Here is a 20230-nt window from a genome sequence, read left to right as displayed (position 1 = left end):
ATATATAAAAAATATTTACTTCAAATTTTTTTTAAACTAAATTTCTCAAATAAATTGTTTTTCACAAGGTATGAAACTTATATAAATTTATTTCTTTTCCCTCCACTTATTTGAAAAACTCACCATTAATATTGAGTTATTACTCACTCCTAGCTTGTCTAGCAATTCTGATGTTAATAGATTTCTATGCATGTCAGGTTAATAGAACTATTGCTTGAAAAAAATGCAAGACGCTAACACATCCAGGCGAAATTAACTGTTGAGACTGAGGCGTGAGTGCAATCTCTGTCACTGCAACTCTTATGTGGAATTCAGCTTGTACTGATTATTGCGTCAAGGTGTCATTGCATGACAAAGTGGGTTATTGGAGGACTGTATCCCTAGAGTGTCTGCAGAATTGTCACTCTGCTGGCAAAAAGGCCCTGGGCTTTGTCTCGCCCATCTAAAATTAGGGGCAGAAGAGTTTTTGAATAATTTCGAGTGGATGCATGGGTGTTCTCTAATTATGTATTTTAATGGATAATCGAGAAGGGTTTGTGGGAAAGTTTCTCAAGCATTTTGCTTTACTGGCATATTACAGCCCAAACACCCAAATGTTCATTTCCAGTCATTATGTTAATGCCAATTAGCATTGACTTTTGCCGCCTGCTAGTGAGTGTGCCAAATGTTTGCAGGAAATTATTACAGCCTTCACTGAGAACAGTAAATGTGCTGATGGGATTTTCATGTGAACCACAGGGAAAGCCTTGATACATGGACACAGCTTATATGTGTGCGTGTGTATGTGTGTGCATGTGTGCGTGTGCAGGGGTGTAGATGTGTGTGTCTCATTGTGCACATGGGACTGGACGTGGTTATATACATTTTTAAGTGAATTGCAGGCCTCTTTGGGAGACGAGTACGTGGGTTTAAGGAAGGTACATTAATGACAGAAAGCCAAAAGAGACAGCTCTGTATTACATTATTGTCTTTCGTAATGCCTTTGGGTGTTAGGATAGAAATGTATTGTCATTTCACACACTAGAACAGAATTTTTTTTAATCAATATTTCGACTGCACCAAATATTCGACTAGAAGCCAACAATAAAATGATTTTTCAGGTCATTTTAACAGTCAGGATGTATAAGCTGATATGAATTATTTTATCTTTTGATGAAACATTTTCAGGTTTTCTGTCAGCCTTTAGCAAAAGCCATTGCAAACAATATACGGCTCTTATATCAGGAAAAAGCAACACACACTTGAGAGTAATGCATTTTTTATGTTAATAAATGCATAAATATGTCTGTTTTTTGTTGTATTTATTGAGATGATGATAAAGCTGTCCATAAAAATATTTATAAATTTCACCACTTTTTTCTTTGGCAGCAAATCTGTCACTGAACCGAGACTAATAAACCACATTAAATATTGGTTTGTCTGGTGAGCTCAATTAAAGGAAATCTACTTAAGAAGGATGTCCCACATAAGCAGGGCACAGGTTTCAAGCGGTATGGGAAAGATAAAGGATCTCTCTGCTGACAAAAATCTTCAGATAGTGTAGTGCTGTATGACAAGGTATGAAAACATTAGATATTTAATACAAACTGTGGAGAAATTTGTGGCTGATTCATAACAAAGATGGGTTTGTACAGGTAAAGGCATAATGAGGAAGGTTTCTGTTAGACAAATTCATTGGAGTAAGAGAGCAGCTGTTAAAGTGCCCTTACAAAGCAGCAAACAGTTATTTGAAGCTGCTGGTGCTTCTGAAACCTCCAGGTGGAGAATTCTCCAGAAGCTTGTGGTGCGTGAACCTACTGTTGGGCCCCTAACCAGAGCTCACAAGCAGAAACGATCGCAGTGGGCCCAGCCGTACATGAAGATTCATTTTCAAACAGACTTGTTCACTGATGATGTTGGTACACACTTTTAGATTTGGTCTTTTTTTTGTTTTGTTTTTTTAGCATTACGTCATGTTACTATGTTATTCCCTCATCAAAAACATATCTGGAGTGTTGCCTTAATTCTTTTACAAAACAGTCCTTTAGGGTGCATTCACACCAGCCTTTTAGTCCACCTTAATGAACCTCTGGTTTGTTTGGCTAGAATGTCCAGTTTGTTTGGAGAGTTGTGAACGCACAATCAAACTCTCATGCGGACCAAAGGAGCAAACTCTGGTCCACCTAAAAACCTTGATCTAGGTTCGGTTGAAGTGAACTCTGATGTGATTTGAATGCAGTGTGAATGCAAGCAGACTGGAGACCACTTCAAAAGCAGGAATTTAACTATTCTGCATGGCATTTTGATGATTATATTACTCTCGGTTCTGTGGGTTAGCGGAAGAGTTGTTTCGGATTAAGTTCATTTTAACCCCCTAAAATGAACTTAGGGGGTTATCACATTAACAAAATAATATCATGCCCTTTTAACTAAATAATTTCATGTTTCAAACAAAAACGTGATACAGTCATGTTGGATAAACAAGAAATTCAACAACTTCACGCTTATGAAATTTAATCACGTTGAGATAACATGATTTCTTATAGTGAATCACTGATCTTGTGTTGAAGAAAGCGAGTGAGATCACAGGATATCACACGAATTCACACAAGATCATGGGAAATCACACAAGACCACGCAAGAGAATTGCTTTTGGTCTCAACTTGAATAATATGTATTCAAGTCAACTCAACTTGAATAACATGTCTTCAAGTTGAGATAACGTGATTTAATTTAGTCAGATTCATTTCCCTCCGAAGAGGGTCTAGCGAGATCAGGGGATCACAAGATATTTTGGAAGATCACGCGACATAACTGTTTTGCGCCTGGGAAGACTTCAAAGCGGTTTTAGTTACACATTAAACTATAGATATTTGTCTTTCTCTGCAGGGCGCTATTGGCATTTAAGAACTGCACTTTAACATTTGGTTTAAATAGGAGTTACAGAATCACATGGTGCTGAAATAAAACAAAGTAATCAGGTGGAAATCCTTTCCATGATTTTTTGTGTTCATCCAAAGAGTTATTTTTTTTCAGTGTAGAGTGTCTACGAAGTTTTCTATTAAGATGTGAAGACACTGGCTCAATCAGAGCAACACAACACATATTTGTTCCATTGTATTTATGACAAAATATATGTTGAAGGGTCTCAGAGGCTGAGTGCGAGCTTACATATTAAAATCGTGCTTTTTATAATCGTCGCCAGGAGATAAACTTTCACTTCTTCTTTGTACAGCCCTTCATTTTGTCAGCAACATATACAGAGAGAAAACATGGCTTTGCAAATGTCTGGATTAAATTTTTCTTTTTGTGAAAACAAAGTTCATGCATGATTAAAAAAATCTATTGAGATGCTTCTTAAGGGAGTCAAAACAGAAAGGTCAAGCTTAAAGTTTTTCTGCAATAATCTTTCACTGTTCTTTGTTAATAAAATTAACACAAAGGAATGGAAAACAAAATCAAAATGGAAAATAAGTAAAAAAAGCAAAACTAAAACATAGGTAGACAAGTAAATCAGCAATTAAAAACTAGCATTGTTTCCTCTCAATAGTCTACAGTCTTTGACCCATGTAGTTTGTGTACAGTAGAGTGTCACTCCCCTGGAGAGGGCACCAGGACAATATGATGCAGGGAGTTCAAATCATTTGTTGCAGGTGAAACCACTTATGGCTCAAATAAAATATGTTTCTGAAAGAAGCAAATGCACACATCGTAATGGTTCCATAGGAAAGCATTTAACATGGTTCTTACAGAAAATCTAAGCTCACATACAGGAACAAATATAAAGTTAAATGCTAAGAAAGTAACTAATATCAGATTTAAAACTTACAAATTTTAACAAAATGCATAGTAAGTGGCCTCAATTATATTCTATTATAATTATTCAATAATTTTTAAAGAAATAAGTAAAACAATATTCAAAAACCTGTGATATATGAGCACAGATAGTCTATGGTATCATTACCAAATTTGTGGCATATATGTGAAATGCCACATTAAAGCAATAGCTTTAATGTGGCAAAAAACGTAGAAAAAAGTGAGCGCCTTTTCCTCCAGTCTATATGAAGGGCGGTTAGCGGTTACCTCCAAAAGGGCAATGTGGTTACAGGAAATTACTCGTTTTTCAGTATAGGTTCCCTCCATACACCTTGTGTGCTTCTTGTTTTAATCTCCTGTGCCTTGTCTTATTCTGTTTCTGAACCATTTGGCAAAAGCATATCTAGCCCACAAACATTCTTCATCCATCCTTTCTATAAGCGTCTGGGTTTCTAGAAAAGTAGAATTTATGTGATACCCCAGTTAACATATACAAAAATGAATCATTTCATCAATAGAAAGTTGTCACTAATTGATGATTTAATTCCTAACACAGCTTCAATAAAGGATCACACACATACCATAATTATTTGTCAAGATATGCAATTTATATGTTCTCATCATGATGCATGCAAAAAGAGTAGTGCTCAGTCAATCCATGGATAACAGACTTCTCTACCAGCTGAGGTTCTGTGATTTGATAGCAGTTCACAGAGGCTGGTAGTAGAAGCAGAGGCACTCCAGGCCCTCCCAGATAACTTAACACATTCTGTCTCAGGCTTTTCTGTCTCTCATTTGCTCTCTGCATCCATTCCTTCCTCTTTTCATCTCTTGGGCAGTAGAAATTGCATGTCCCCTTGCAAGGGCGCATCATCAATCCCATGATTCATTGCTCATTCCCAGTAGAATGGCAGCTGCTGTGATTGAATCCAGTGGGCACACGCCTTTGTGTCTCTGTTTGGACACAACAGCTTATGACTTCAAAATGACTTCAAAATAAAAGGTCTATTTTTTTGTAGCTTTTAAAAACTTCATGTTTGTTTGGCCTCCACCTTTAGCGTTTGTTCTGTCAATCAATCAATCAACCAATCAAATTTTATTTGTATAGCACATTTCAGCATCAAGGCATTTCAAAGTGCTTTACAGCATAACAAATACAGAAACACAATGCAACATAGAATCAATAATCAAAACACGACAATGAGTCAAGTTCCATCAGTAAATGTGTAATTGATTACATTTCAAATACAATCCTAAACAGGTTGGTTTTTAGTCGAGTTTGCATCCATAAAAGGTTTACCTGTTACACTCCTACTGTGTTATATGGAACAAAATACTTATTGCTATTTTTATTCCCACTCACACTCACAATCACACAGTTTAAAACGATGTAAACAGCCTTTCAAAGGGCTTCCAGCACCAGGCTCCATACACCTCTTTCACGGAATTTCGAGCAGGGACTCCGCCGCCCCTCACGGATTTTTGTGCAATTCTATGGTACCTGGTAGTGTCTAGAATTTACAGGGTTTCCGTTACCAGTCTGAAAATAAGCGCTTTCTTCTAACTTCCAATGATTCACTTCCTGGTAAAGAGCACTCTGGCGGTTGAAGAAAAATCCACTATGTCTGTAAAATATTACTATAATGGCATAGTGACAGTCCAACGAACAGGGGAAGCAGAACCAGAATCTTACGCCGCTAGCTCGTTGACTTAAATTATTTTTTGGGGTTATTATGTTTGGCTTTCTGACCATTATGCTTTTCCGGGTGATTATTGGTAGCTTTCTGCTGGTTTACCTGCTATCTGATCGCTCCTGTTTTCTCCCGCCTGCAGGGTGCCTTGATGTAGCCAAACTCTGTCAAATGTTTGTTTTTATCAGTCATATAGATTTGTTGCGTTGACGCATTTTGACGTGCTTTATCCCCGAGGTATTTCTACGGCGAAACACACAAACTTCCCCATTCACTCTCAGAGCATCATAATTCCCCCCACATTGCTTAGGATTTGTTGCTGCGCGCTTGTGCAGTGTGAAGGAAAGAGGAGGTCAGCTGCACACACAGGCTGCGAAATAAGATTCAGGTAATCGGTTTTGGTGATTGGCAACAAGAGACAGTGATTGGCAATAAGAGATCACACACTTTTTCACGGAAATCAGCCGATTGTGATCAGTGGCTGATCGATCGGCACACCTCTAATTCACATACCTCTGTTTGTGTATCTATATGTATTTTTCCCAAACATCGAAACTCTGTGGGATTTAAATGTATTTCTCTAGGAGGGTGATCAAAATAATCAACATCCCAAACAAAAATAGAACATTTAAATTTTTTGTTTTTCTATTCTTTATTTGAAAAGTAATTCTGTATCTTCACTCTAAAGACTGTCCATTTGAAATTGTGAACTTTGAAAATTTTAAGCATAAAATCTCTAACCTCTCATAGTTCCATCCACCGTTTTTGTCTGCTTTTATATTCACCTCTTCTGCCTCCGGTTTCTAGCTATTATTATTATTCTACAAGAATAATAATTCTTCTAGATGACCAAGAATTATTATTGCAAATAATTCTTGGTCATCTAGAAGAATCATTTGCAATAATTGGTGGGTATGTATTTTAACTGCTTGTGGTATAGTTGTCCCAGTTCTTTGAGGGATGAGCCCTTGCTTCAGCAGTGGATCAAGTGAAAATATGGAATAACAAACACTTAAATACTGTACAATAGCTTTATCCCTCAGAAATACCCATCAGACACCGCTTAGCTGATACAGTACAAACGGTCTTTCAGGTTCACATCAACTAGCAGTTTCATTCCCTCACCACTGCAGTGATCAGTGTGGAAGCGGTGCTGCTTACACAAACCACGAAGCATTTCCCTAAGCGACAACATTTTGTTAATACAAATATTTGTTTCAAAGCAGGAAGAGTATGATAAGCACAGAAGTCCACACCTTTTGCAGGAGTGTTCCTATGTATAACACTACCCTAACACACACACACACACACACACGCACACACATACTCCTTGAGAAGGAGAGAGAGAAAGAGAGGACTGCCTTCCTCAGTTTGAGAGCAGTCGATAGCTAATCAGCTTGGTGGGTTTGTACCAGTAGTAATTCCCTCCTACCTGCTGTTCTGCCTTCAGTGGGAATTAGGGAGATGCTGTCAAATATAACAGCAAACTGGAACTCTCAAACATAGACCACACAGACTAAATTGCCAAATGTATTTGCTCACCCATCCAAATGATCAAAATCAGGTGCTTCAATCACTTCCATGGCCACAGGTGTATAAAAGGGTTATACAATTAGGCATGCAAACTGTTTTTACAAACATATATGAAATAATGGTTGCTCTCAGAAGCTCAGTGAATTCCAGCATGAAACTGTGATAGGATGCCACCTGCGCAACAAATCCAGTTGTGAAATTGACTCATTCCTACATATTCAGCTGTATTATTGGTAGGGATGCTCTGATCAGGTTTTTTGCTGCTGATTTCGACACCAATCACCCATGAGGCCGATCACTGCCAATCACCAATCTTTGCCAATTGCCTGGATTGACTTTTAATTTTTTTGGTTTAGATATAAATGATACCAAGTGATCTGGCAAATTTTTCAAATTATCTGGCAATACATTCACCTAATTTAGACACAAATATGCAAAATACTTGCAGGCAAAATATAGCAGCTATTGAGTCAAAAGGACAACTGAAAAACTTGCAATCAGTAAAACAATATTTAACAGTAGGGCTCTCAGTACCATAAATTATTAGTCAAATAAATCTCACAGCACTTGTCATCAAATAAGTATATCAAATAATGTCAAGTAATAAAGGAGGCATTCATTCAAAGTCAAATACAGATTACATCAAAATAAACAATCCTGAGTTATTAAATCTAATCTTCCTGAGAGGAGCTAGCTGATCAATGGTGGTTCTGATTGGTTGGTTCTGACCAAGCTGAGTAATTCTGCAGAACAAGAGGAGGCAGAGGAGGTTGATTATTTTAAGAGATTATCTGTCTTATGTTAGGATAGCGAAAGTTTTAATACATATCTAAAATTGTTTTGTTTAAAATAAAAAAAATAATAATTTTATTTGTATAGCACATTTCAGCATCAAGGCATTTCAAAGTGCTTTGAAATGCCACCGCCACTGGACTCTGGAGCAGTGGAGGCACATTCTCTGGAGTGACAAATCACGCTTCTCTATCTGGCAATCTGATGGACGGGTCTGGGTTTGGTGATTGCCAGGAGAATGGTACTAGTCTGACTGCACTGTGCAAAGAGTAAAGTTTGGTGGAAGGGGGATTATGATGTGGGGTTGTTTTTCATAAGCTGGTCTTGGCTTCTTAGTTCCAGTAAAAATAACTCTGAATTTTACAGCATACCAAGACATTTTGGATAATTCCATACTCCCAACATCGTGGGAACAGTTTAGAGCTGGCCCCTTCCTCTTCCAATGTGACTGTGTGCCAGTGCACAAAGCAAAGTCCATAAAGACATTGATGTCAGAGTCTGGTGTGGATGAATTGACTGGCCAGCACAGAGTCCTAACATCAACCCAATAGAACACCTTTGGGATGAATTAGACCTGAGACTGAGTACAATTTGTTCTTGTTCAACATCATTATGTGACCTCACAAATGCGCTTCTTAAAGAATGGTAAAAATTCTCCTTAGACACACATCTAAACATTGTGGAGAGACTTCCCAGAAGAGTTGAAGTTCTACCTGTAAAATGTGGACCAAAGTAATATTGAACCATATGGATTAGAAATGGGATGTCACTTAAGCTCATATATGAGTCAAGACAGGTGAGGGAATAATTTTGGCAATATAGTGTATATGGACCCACAAACTGTTGAAAGAATAACATTAGAGCTGAATGAGATAAAATACAAATATTCCAAAATACTCTAGCCTCGAAGCTTAAGTTCTTTATAATTTCTTTCTCATTTACTCTCACTTCTACAGTGCTTTCTAGAAAATGAATAGAGAACATTTGCTCTATTTAGATGGATTATATTCTGAAGCTTGTCACCCTGATTCCTATTGCACACAAATGTTGGTATGTCATTGTGTGTGTTCAAACATCAACAAATTTTGCTCATTTTGACTGAAGTCCTGTCGTTGAAGTTAGTGTGCAGCTTTGATGCACCTGCTTTATATCATGTCTGTTAATGTATTCTTATTAAGGGTGTGAAATTCTGTGCATAACTGTGTTAGGGTTGGGCATTTTACTTTTTCCACAAATTGACTTGTCTTTTTTTGTTTATTTTCCAATATTAAAGGTTCAGCTGGCAATCTGGGAGTTAAAATTTAGGACTCTGAGTTCCCCTAAATGGACAAACATTTAGGGGAAGTGGGTCATGTTAAACAGTTCGACATAGAAAGTTGAACTAAACTCTAAACTTCATCAGTGCAGATAGTATCTGCATAATGTGTAAAGAGGAGCACACAGGGAGCATGAATATTCTTGTCTTCTGACAATATTCATCAGTAGCATAGGCCAGATGCTGTTGAAAGTTTTTATATGTCTCTCCCATTGCAGCACACAACCTACATATTAACTGAACACAAAAAAGTTATCCTCAGAATGAGTGAAAAATCTGTAAGAACTCCAACACACTGTAGACTGTAGTTCCGTTTTTGAGGACTTAGGTGAGAAAACCCATTTCTCTGTTCATGCAAACAGTCAGTCAGATTTATCTTTGTATGCAAGGGAAAAGTTTATTTACAGTATCTTTCAAATAAATAGCAATAAATGGGGCAGAGGTAATGTGGCCTAACATATGATTCATTCAGCTGAAGATAAAAAGCTGCCATATTTTTATCAGGACTTTAAATATAGGAATATTTTGATAAGACGTTTTGGTGTTTATTTTTGTTTTCTTATTCCTAAATAACAATAACTAATAACTAATAATAATAATTTAAGGGATCCAAGAATAGATGAACATGTTGGCCTAAATATGTTATAACTTTCGTACTAATTAAGACATAGCTGTTTGTGATACACCAAAACTCATAATTGCTTCAGAAAATATACTTCTTTTTATATTTTTTACCCATGGAAGTTGCCATTTTTCACGCGATGGGATGACACATTTTGGTCCATTCTGTACTAGAATCTACAGAGTAAACACAGAAATGCTAACTTTACCTGATTTGTTGTTTATCATATTGCATTTGACTGGTGAAATTTTATGTAATGCCACACTGTCTATTATCTGGGTGTTATTTTATTATAGCCAACGGTTGGTTGGCTGTAATAACAAAAAACAGTGAGATGAATCTGGATCGCTTCCCACATGAAAAAAAAGAAGAGTGCAGTGGAAGAGAGCCAAACACAACTTCCAAAGGACTTACATTTGTGCTCTCAACATTTCTCTTCAGAAGATTTTGTCATTTGTGCAAGCAAAACTGACAGAAACTCTAACGTGAATGTTACCCTAATAAGCTACACATACATGCTGTGCCAACACTTTCTATACACAAAGCGCTTAAATACCCCTGTCGCCGCAGCGAAAAACGCTGGGAGGAACATCAGACAACACTGGAAGCTCTTTAAATGCAGAGGGAGCTTTGCAGCAATTGTACCGGTGGCACTACTGCCACCCTGTTTACGTCCAGATCGGGAGACTCGACCCTAAACAGCTGTTATCAGCTTCTTTACTTAATTTTGATAGTCTTTAAATAGTTTATCTTGTTAAACAAAGTTGAAACAAATAAATTAATAAAATAATGTGTAAACACAGTACATTTCTCCATTAAGGATATAAACAGTTTGACCAGTAACTGGATGAAACATGGTTTTACTGAGTGGCTGCTTTGTACACTCAAGAAACTCTTAAGATTATAGCAATTACAGAATACATCATTGCACCCTTTTATTTACTGCTCATTCTTGAACCTATCTGCATTACTGGCTTTTATGAAGGCTTGATATAATGTCTCCTTCATATACAGCATAACTACCAGTGAAAATATTGACAAATGAGTAATTCCTTCTCTAACTGCGTCTGATCTCTGTCTTACTTTGTATTCAGCCAATGTTCAGCCTTAACGACATGGCACACCGATAAGGGGTACATAACTACAATATGAAGGAGTTACTCAAGAGAGAGCCCCCTGCTATACTTGACATGATAGATAAATTGCAAGGAAGCAGTGTGTATGTATATGCATCACAGTCAGTATTTGTGTGTTCAATGTTTACTGGGGGGTTAATATACACCTTGCGTAACAAGAGCGAAATTGCTTCATACTGCTGGGCCCTCAGGCTAGAACATCACAGTTATGATGAACAAGCGTGTTACAAAGCCTTCACTTAAGAGGCTGCCACACACACACAATGAACACACACACATTTTTGCAATACAAAGAAGGGGGCTTGCATTAAAGAGAACCTACCTACAGTCATTTTGGCTGAATTCTACTTCACTCCTTGGACCCTCTTTCTACAGTCTGAATCCTGCATTTGTAAGGGAACTCAATCGTCTGAGCAGCGAGAGGTCAAAGGGAATTTGCTTTGTGGCTCTAAGACAAGATATTTCAGTGTACTCTTCACTCTAAATTTTGACAAGTTGACTTTATTTTAAAAAAAAAATTGTAATCCAATTTTCCAAATCTCGGAAAAGTTTATTCTTACATGTTGTTTACTTAACATAATGTATGAACATTGTATGAATTTAATTGTGTCAAGTTAATTTAACTTATTTTAGTGAAGTTGTTTCAACTTAGAAATAGCAAGTAAATTATCCTCTTCTTAACTCAACTACATCAAGATAGTTCAACTTACATGAACAGTACAGTTCACTTAGCATAATCTAGGAAACCGATTGCCTTAAACAAATTAAGTAACCACAACAAAAGATTTTAAGTTCGTATGATTCAACGTTTTATTTTAACAAAATTAAATACTTAGCATTACATAACAGCCAATAACCCAACAGGCCCCAGATGAAGTCTGCTATGGCATCTGAATCCTGTGGATATATGTTGTAGAAGTCTAAGAATCTAGTGTTTCCAATGAATCTAAAGAATCTAATGTTTCTAATCACTGAAGACTATTTCTTTATGCAAAATCAATCTACTCAAGTATAAGTATCAATAAAATGAATATTATTACTACAATTAGTAAAAGTGAAAAGTACAGTGCCCTTCTCCCACACCCCTATGTGCACTATGAATCCCATAGTTATTCAAGTAAATGTAACCACGACTACCCAGCAGAAAAAATAACTAAATAAGTAGCCTATTCTTAACTAGCTTAACGTGGTGTGTTGTCTATATTAGCTAGCATTGTCAGTGCAACAGCATTACTTGATTTACTTGGTTTGTTTAGAAAAAAAATTGTGAAAAGATTTTTTGCTTTTTAATGATTTTGTACCATAATTCTAACACACTAGACATGTCTAGTGTCTAACTACACATGTCTAGTTAGACACTAGCATCATGTTTCTGTCACAGCATCATGTCTCTGTCATGAACCCACTGGTGCGACCATCTTAACACTAATGTTGCATTTAAAGGCGTCTCAGAAAAACACATTACTACATTTTAGCAGCTGATAAAATCATTGTAACAGCGGAAAAAGTCCGGTAAACAGAAATCACATATATGGCAAGTGCAGGAGCCCTTTATGTATCAAATAAACATATGAATACTATAAAGTTCACAATTTGGAGGTAAAAAAAATAAAATAAAAATGAACAGCTTCGAAGCCAGGGTGGGTATGTTTGACTCTGCATGCCACCGTGCCCGGTAACAATAAGGTCTAACGCTCAATAAAACATTCCATTCTCTGCAGAACTACATATCCAGAGCATTATAAGCAAACAAAGTCATAAAAAGCCAAGGGACAGCTCTCACTAACAGAGAATTGAGTCCTCCCATTCACGGCATATTGCCCTTAAAATGCTGAATTCCCTCCCCTCAGCATCAAAGCGGCCAAGAAGATGAAGAAAAAACCCAGAACCTTGCACAACTGCCCTTCCTCCTACCACAGAGGGCAAATTCGGCACTCAAAATCTGCATTTCCGCCACTTTTTTATCTGTATATCTCTATATACTTATATATATATATATATACATTTTCAGTTGTAAAACTTTTTATGCTTTATGTCTAGTTATTGTATATCTATTTATTAATTGCTTAGGATAATTTTAGTTAGACTGTGCTTTTTATTGTTACTCAATGTTAGTAACGCCCTGTCTTGTATCACTGTGGGATAGTGAGAAATGTCATTTTGATTCCCATGTATGTCTGGACATGTAAGAGGAATTGACAATAAAGCTGATTGATTGATTGATTGATTGATTGATTGATTAAAAAGAATCGCATTGTTCCTGAATGCCACATTACACTGCTTGGGCGACTAAAATTAGTGCTACATGAACATTAGCAGGCTTGATTTGTCCTTAAGCGCATGCTAAGGGGCTGAATTTGAAAGATAGTCAGATCTCTTATCATGGACAAAAACATTAAAGGCTCTGAAATAAAAGGCATGGCAGTTTTAGCTAATGTTGGACCCATGGGCCCATGCTAACAGCAGCATATTGGCCTGCAAAGACTTTTATGCATCATCTTTTTAAAGAAAAATCAACCTGTAACCATATATGTGAGTAATAAAGGCATACACGACACATGAAAATATACTGAAGACGAATAACTCACATTTAGAGATGCTCTGCTTCTTTCAGTGTTCAAGTCCACAAACATTCTGGAAGCTTACTCACTTTACTGCGAATGAAGCATTCACTCCAGTAACAAAAATATTGAAATCCAGTTTACTCCCAAAAAATTTTTTCTTGTACCTTTCTCAGGCCAAGCATGTACATTACTCACATTACTTGAGCTGAATAAACAGTTTAGTGAGACCTGAGTAAAGCATACAAATCTATTTTAAGTAAGAATAGGAATTGGGTTTTACAGTGAATTGGAAACAAAGTTGTAAGAACTATACTGGCAAAAACAAAAGAAAATACATGTGTTAACACATTTAACATACTTTAATGGCACAAGGACCACACACACCAGCAAATGTCAACAGAATATCAACATTTTCCACCAGAAAACTAAGGTAGTCCACCAGTTTGTATTGAAAGATGTTAAATTGTCAGTGAGATATTGAAATATTACTGGGTAATTATGTTACTGGCAGACATTATCAGTGAAATGCTATTTAAATCCACAGCTGTAGAGTCAAGAAATCAAAAACATTAAAATAAAATAAAATAGATATGAATTACTGTTAAATCCAAATTAAGTCAACAGCTCCATAAGGCCCTTCAGAACTTCATGGGTCTCATAAATGATAACATTTTAACACAGACCATAGATACTGAAATTTAACATTTATTGAGAATGTCAAAGCTGCTAAATTTGATTTAATTGTAGATAAAATAAGTTAAAAGATTTTAAATCATAAACATTTAAATTTATGATTTTAAGGAGCAGGCAATTATACCTTGTAAACGTGCAAAGAACAATCTTAATAATTAGATTTGTTACCATAGCTACAATCTGATGTCAGTTAAATGTTTAAATTTTAGTTTTGTTTGTTCACAAAGATATATCTGTGACACTGATTGCTGTTAAGGTTGGCCAGTTACGGTAAATCAATTAAACTACCGTTCCTCTCCCAGATTTCTCTAAATTTATGTTGAAGTGCTATTAGGAGTGCTGATGTTTTCATCAGCAAGAGGGGGCACATAAATCAAATTCTGCTCAAGGCTTCATACAACCGTTTATCTGCTTTATGTGTGATGGGATCTGGATTCACGGTTTAACTAGGTGAATATTAAATAAACCACATAAAAATGCGGCTAAATAGCCCAATGTTAATATTATTATAATTTGACTGGTAAAAATAGTACATTACCGATTTATTTAATACACACACACACACATATTCCTTGGACACTGAACTGCAGTGTCCACACACACACGCACACACACACAGGCACACACACATATTTCTCATTTGTCTAAAAGATCAAAGTCAAGAGTCATATAATAGAAGACAGGTTTGTTTAATAAATGGGCTCTGTTTTTTAAGCACAACAGAAATTCACAACAAATTTGAAAGATTTGTGTGGAAACTCAAACACACACGCACCCATACATTTGAAAAACTATAGAATCAGGGACAATATTGCAATTCTGTGCAACAATAGTGAGTGTTCTAATTAGGTTGCATCAAGCAGTTTTTCCACATTGTTTCTTCTTGTTTTGTGTAGGTAATGTGGTGTGTGTGTGTGTTTGCAAGATGCATTTGTGCTATGCCAAAAATCTCTGTCTTGCCTCAACTAGCATTTGCTGTTATACGATATCTTATTACCTGTCCCTGCTGGTCTTTCCCAGCAAAAGAGGGGTATGCATAGAATATTACTGCTTAGGAGCAGCTAAGTAGAGGTCACAGCAATGTTGGCCTTTTTATTCTTTGTTGGACACGAGGCCATTACTTGCAACTACATAACAGCCTTCTAGTTTTTTTTTTTTTTTTTTTTTTTTTTGATTTTTTTTGTGAGAAATGATGTTAAGTTTTGATGAGTTTACAATTTATATTTACGTTGATAACCTTCTAAATGTATCTGCATTGTTAAACTTGCAAATTAATACCTACACTACCTTAGAATGTAGGTTCTAAAGTCTATGGCTGATTCTGCACTGTGCGGATAAAGTCTGTCAAATGCTCTGGCTTACTTCTCTCCATGTACTTGAGGTGGGCATAATTTTTTATGCCCACATACATGTACTCTGTGACGTGCAGTAAACTGATGGACTCAAAACAGTGTTCACATCAAACTGTTTTGTATGTGACATTGAGCTGATAGGGTACAGCTCAGTGTCTTTTCAAGTGGTGTGTGCAACCAGTTGGATTGGAAATATCCATTTGACTTGTGGGACATGAAGGAATTTCTGGCTGGCCTCAACAAAATTAGGAACAAGTCTCCCCAGCAGCATTTTTGAGTTATTCACAGATTCTAAAAGTGTGGCTTCTAAGCTTTCTAATGACACCAAACACATGAAATAAAAAAAGAGAGGAATATATGTTGATTAGTCAGAGAAAACAGGTATTAAAGTTTGACAAGAATTGTTCCCACACCTGACAAGCTACGTGGAGGTGTCAACAAAGGTTGTTTTTACATTAGTTAGCATATACCCTGTCCCCAGCACTGATTGTGAACAGATGTGCAGGGTTTCCCCAAGAAAACTTGCTAAGCCCTGTGGTCAGGGGCAGTCAATCAGCGGCCCACCGTGTTTTTGTATTAGAAAATGTTGACAGGAAATGTAAAAATATTACTGTAAAATTCTATGTTACTGGAAGACATTGTTGAAAATACACCTATAGTGTTAAAATACAATTAAAATAAATAGAAATGTTTTTTCACTTCAGTTGTACTTTTGTTAAGCATAAATGAACTAAGCAGTTGCTTAGGCTCCCCAGAACATCAGGGCCTGTATAAATAACAAAATTTTATCACAGACCATACATGTCCAATTTTAACATTTGTTTATTGAGAATGAAGATGCTTTCAGCAGAGATAATTAAAAATAATTTAGATTGTTAAACATTAAAATGTAAGATTTAGAAGAGCTGGGAAGTTTACTTTGTGACAGCGCAAAGATCAATCTTAGTTTGATTGCTTTATTACCATAGCTGCTTCCTGATGCTATGAGTTGAATCTTTGTGTTTGAGCTCTTCGTTCACAAATACATCTCAGCAAATTATAATGATCACTGATGTTTGGCCTATTAAACTTATCTGACAGAGGTATTAGGTTCCATTTACTATATGTTGAAATGCTGTTGGGAGTGTTAATGTGCTTAGCAGAAACAGGGGCCCCAAAATCAAATTCTCGTCAATGCGCCATTCTTCCTTGGGCCAGCTGTGCGCGATGAGCTAGAAGTGTCATGCTGTATTGACCACCATTACCAAGCATATCTGTTTATGGGAGAGACATAAAGGGAGATTTAATTAATCTAGCCTTCAGCAGAGACCAAGTTTTTCTGTTTCGTGACTGTTAGGTTTGTAATAAGAGCCACAGAGACTATTTGGTTTGGTAGCCAAGGCTTTATGGGACAAGTTTTTATTATCTGTTCTACGGCCGCACACTGAGATCTGCCTGACCGGTGGAGCAGAAGTAGAAAGAACATTTGATATAGCACAGTTTGATGTATTGTGCAGCGTGTCTACGAGGCGAGTGAGACAGCTGAGCAACCGTGGAAGACTGTGCTTCCACATTGGTAGGAACACATAAGTAAGCGTTATCAAGCTGCACCGCAAACAAAGAGCTAAGCACTGTGAGTGTGTGTGAGATTTAAACTTCTATGTGACCAATTCTTTGTTCACATAGAAATATCATTCTCACTGCACTACATGCGCAGTGTGCACCTCTAAAAGCTAAAAACTATTTTCAAGTCACGTTGAGTTTGCACAAGTGGAACAAACCCTGTGGCTTTTAAACTTGAGGCCTATACGGATACATTATTCTCTGAAGATAAATTATTTCTAACAGAGGGTTCATATAAATACTTAAAGAACACCTTCCAAATCATCTAGTGTGAGTGAGAGGTGAACATGCGATCTGTGCCAAAGTGAACTTCAGAAATCCAGCCGCGACAGGGTGTGAGACAGCCATCACACAGAGGCGCCAACGGTGTGATTGGTGCGTGCCAATCACACCATTGGCACCTGTCTTATCTAGGTAGAAATACTGCATGTATTTTTAGAAGTTTTTAAAATCCACTGAATGTATTAAAACTTTTGATCCAACAAATAAAAGGGGGGTTGGGAGGGAGATCACAGCGATTGTTATGTCTCATGCAATGCTGTTCTTTTTCAGTTTGATAAATAAAAATGCAAAATAGTGTCATGATCCTGGGTTGTTCTAGGTTTTCTTGCTTGTCTTTTGATTATTTAGCCCTCTAGTGTCATCATTCCCCTGTACTTGGTTCCAGCTGTTTGTCATTTCCTTGATTGATTTATATATTTCTATCTTTGTCATTGTTTCCATGCTGGATCTTGTTTCCTATTCCGTCTTCACCACATTGTCTCCTTTTGTCATCCCCTGGTCTGTTTCTCTCATGGCTTTTGATCCTGTAGTGTTGTTTGGACTTTCTCTAAAAGTCCATCATTTCAACTTCAAATCTGGTCAGTCTTGATCCCTCACTTACTCCATCGTATCGTGTCATATACTCAATGGGATAAACTATTTTTTCATACACTTAGTCCATTATGGTTCAGCACAGTGGCTGGTGCAACCAGAAAGAGAATTGCCCTAAATTTGAAGTTAAGTGTCAATGGTTTTGATTGTTTTTCTTAAGCCTAGTTCACATGGCAGAATTTTTTTTGTCCCAATTTTCCCTTTCCAACAATTAACATCCCGCATTCTAGGAACATCACTTAAAGTAATCATAACCAATAATAGTGTGTGGTGTTAAGACTTATCTGATCCAGTCGGTACAATGTTGGAAGTCTGATCTAAAATCGAGGATATTGAACATTTTTGATTGTCTTGGCTCGAATATTACCGTGTGTCCTCCAACTGGGAACAAGAACATGGCCTGTTGATTGGAACAGGCAGCCAAACAGAAAGGTTTGAGACATATGCATGAAGGGGAATCAGAGTTGATGTTCCAGGTAACTTTTCAGCTATCCATCATTAATTTGACATAAGTTGGTTATAACAATAACTTTCTTTATTCACCCAGAAGCTGGCACTGGCACTAGCTACATGCAATGCATGTAGATTGTAATTGGGATTGAAAAACATTTATTCCTGGTTCACACTGCAAGATTTTAAGATTAGTGGACTTTGTTGTTATTCTGTCCCCATTATTTTCAATGTGAACATGAAAGCAGCAAAAACTTAATCATAATTAAATGATGAAGCAAGATAAAATGACAGTACAGAAAACAATTAAAACACAGCAGTAGTAACAAATACTAACGGGTGCCCAGAAGAAAATCTTTGTGAATCACTTTCTCCACTCCTTTATCCAATGTCTTTTTTTTTGTTTTTGTTACGTCTTATTGCTTAACATGAGCCCACAAGTCATCTCTACTGCTTCTACATCGTCAGCTATGTTTGTTTACTCTAAATTTACTAACGGTATTGCAGGGTTTTATGGGATTTCATGTCTGAAATCTGAATGAGAAATCGGTTGGTGCAAGGTGTGTAGTCTCCTGCTGTGTGGCTGGACATCACACACTCTACGATCAAACCTGTTACACTTAAGATTTTTCATCAGCTTGTGTGTGGTCTCTAAAGTTTTGAAAATCAGCTGGCAATTTTAAAATCCTGCTGTGTGCAATAAGGATAAGTTTATCTCACAGAGAGCTCTCATCCAAGCTCTTGGTTTAAAGATGGACTCAAAATGAACTCCCAAACCTACGAAGACACTTTCTTCAAGCAGTGCTACAGAAAAAAAGTCTGTATCTTTCAAGACCATGACTTTTATGTAGGACAATGCTCAATTGCATGCATCCAGAGGTAGCGGAGGTAGTATTTTCCATATTTGACCGGTTATTTTTTTAGATGACCAGAAAATTTAAAGCCCGTCCGTCATTTGACAAGTTATAATTAACACCCTTGACTGGTGCACATGGGTATGTAGCAGTATGAAGCCTGCCCCAGGATTGAAGACACCTGGCACCTAATCACCTGAGTGGGTGTGAGTATAAAGGCAGACTCCCTCGCATTCTCTTTTCATGCCTGCATTTGGTCACTTCAGTGGAATGTCTGCTGGTTAACTTGCAGTGGTCAAACTCAATCCGGAAATAAAGCTGCCTGAAGCCTCCTGTTGATACTGGGATGTGGCAGTAATTTACCCTTCCTAGTACAATTTGGCAACATCAAAAAGGCTTGTATTGACAAGTGGATCCTCCTGCTGTGGGTCCGGAAGGGGCTCTCTGGTTGAAGTGGCGTTATCCAGCCCTGGTCTAGAGCTGCTGCAGCCTGCTGGAAGCCCTGCTGCTTTGTTTTTGCTTTGTTTTTGCTTTGTTTTTGCTTTGTTTTTGCTTCCAGCTTGGCTGGGTGTGACTGCTGTGGTTTTTTTTAGACCATATAATTGAACTGCTGATTTTAATAACTGGATGTATCAGCATGCAACCTCATTTTAGCACCCATGTGTAAATTGTAGTGTCTTTTCTTTGTTTTGTATTTGGTTTGTGTAACCCCACCCTTTTGTTTCCAGGCTGGGAGCTGAAGGCAGTGGGGGGGCATCGAGGACTGGACAAGTGTGCTGTGCGAGTGACCGGTGTTGGGATTCCTTCACGGATTGAGTGTTCATTCACAAGTGCTTGGGGTGATTTATTAATTTGTTTAGGCCCAGTTTCCACATGTGGATTGCCCTCCCCTCTGCTGGTAGGCCCCAGCACTGCACTCCCTCTCCTATTGTGCTCATTGGATTTTACTGGCTTTTAA

The 20230-nt window shown here is 37.3% G+C and overlaps 1 protein-coding gene across 2 annotated transcripts in view; it reads left to right on the top strand.

Annotated features, from left to right (window-relative positions):
• LOC122829010 (protein sidekick-1-like) overlaps positions 1–20230 on the top strand; it is a 403194-nt gene that overhangs the window by 122994 nt on the left and 259970 nt on the right. The window lies entirely within an intron of this gene.

This window comes from Gambusia affinis, linkage group LG04, assembly GCF_019740435.1.
Source record: "Gambusia affinis linkage group LG04, SWU_Gaff_1.0, whole genome shotgun sequence".
NCBI lineage: Eukaryota > Metazoa > Chordata > Actinopteri > Cyprinodontiformes > Poeciliidae > Gambusia > Gambusia affinis.
This window is presented reverse-complemented; position numbering and strand designations above follow the sequence as displayed.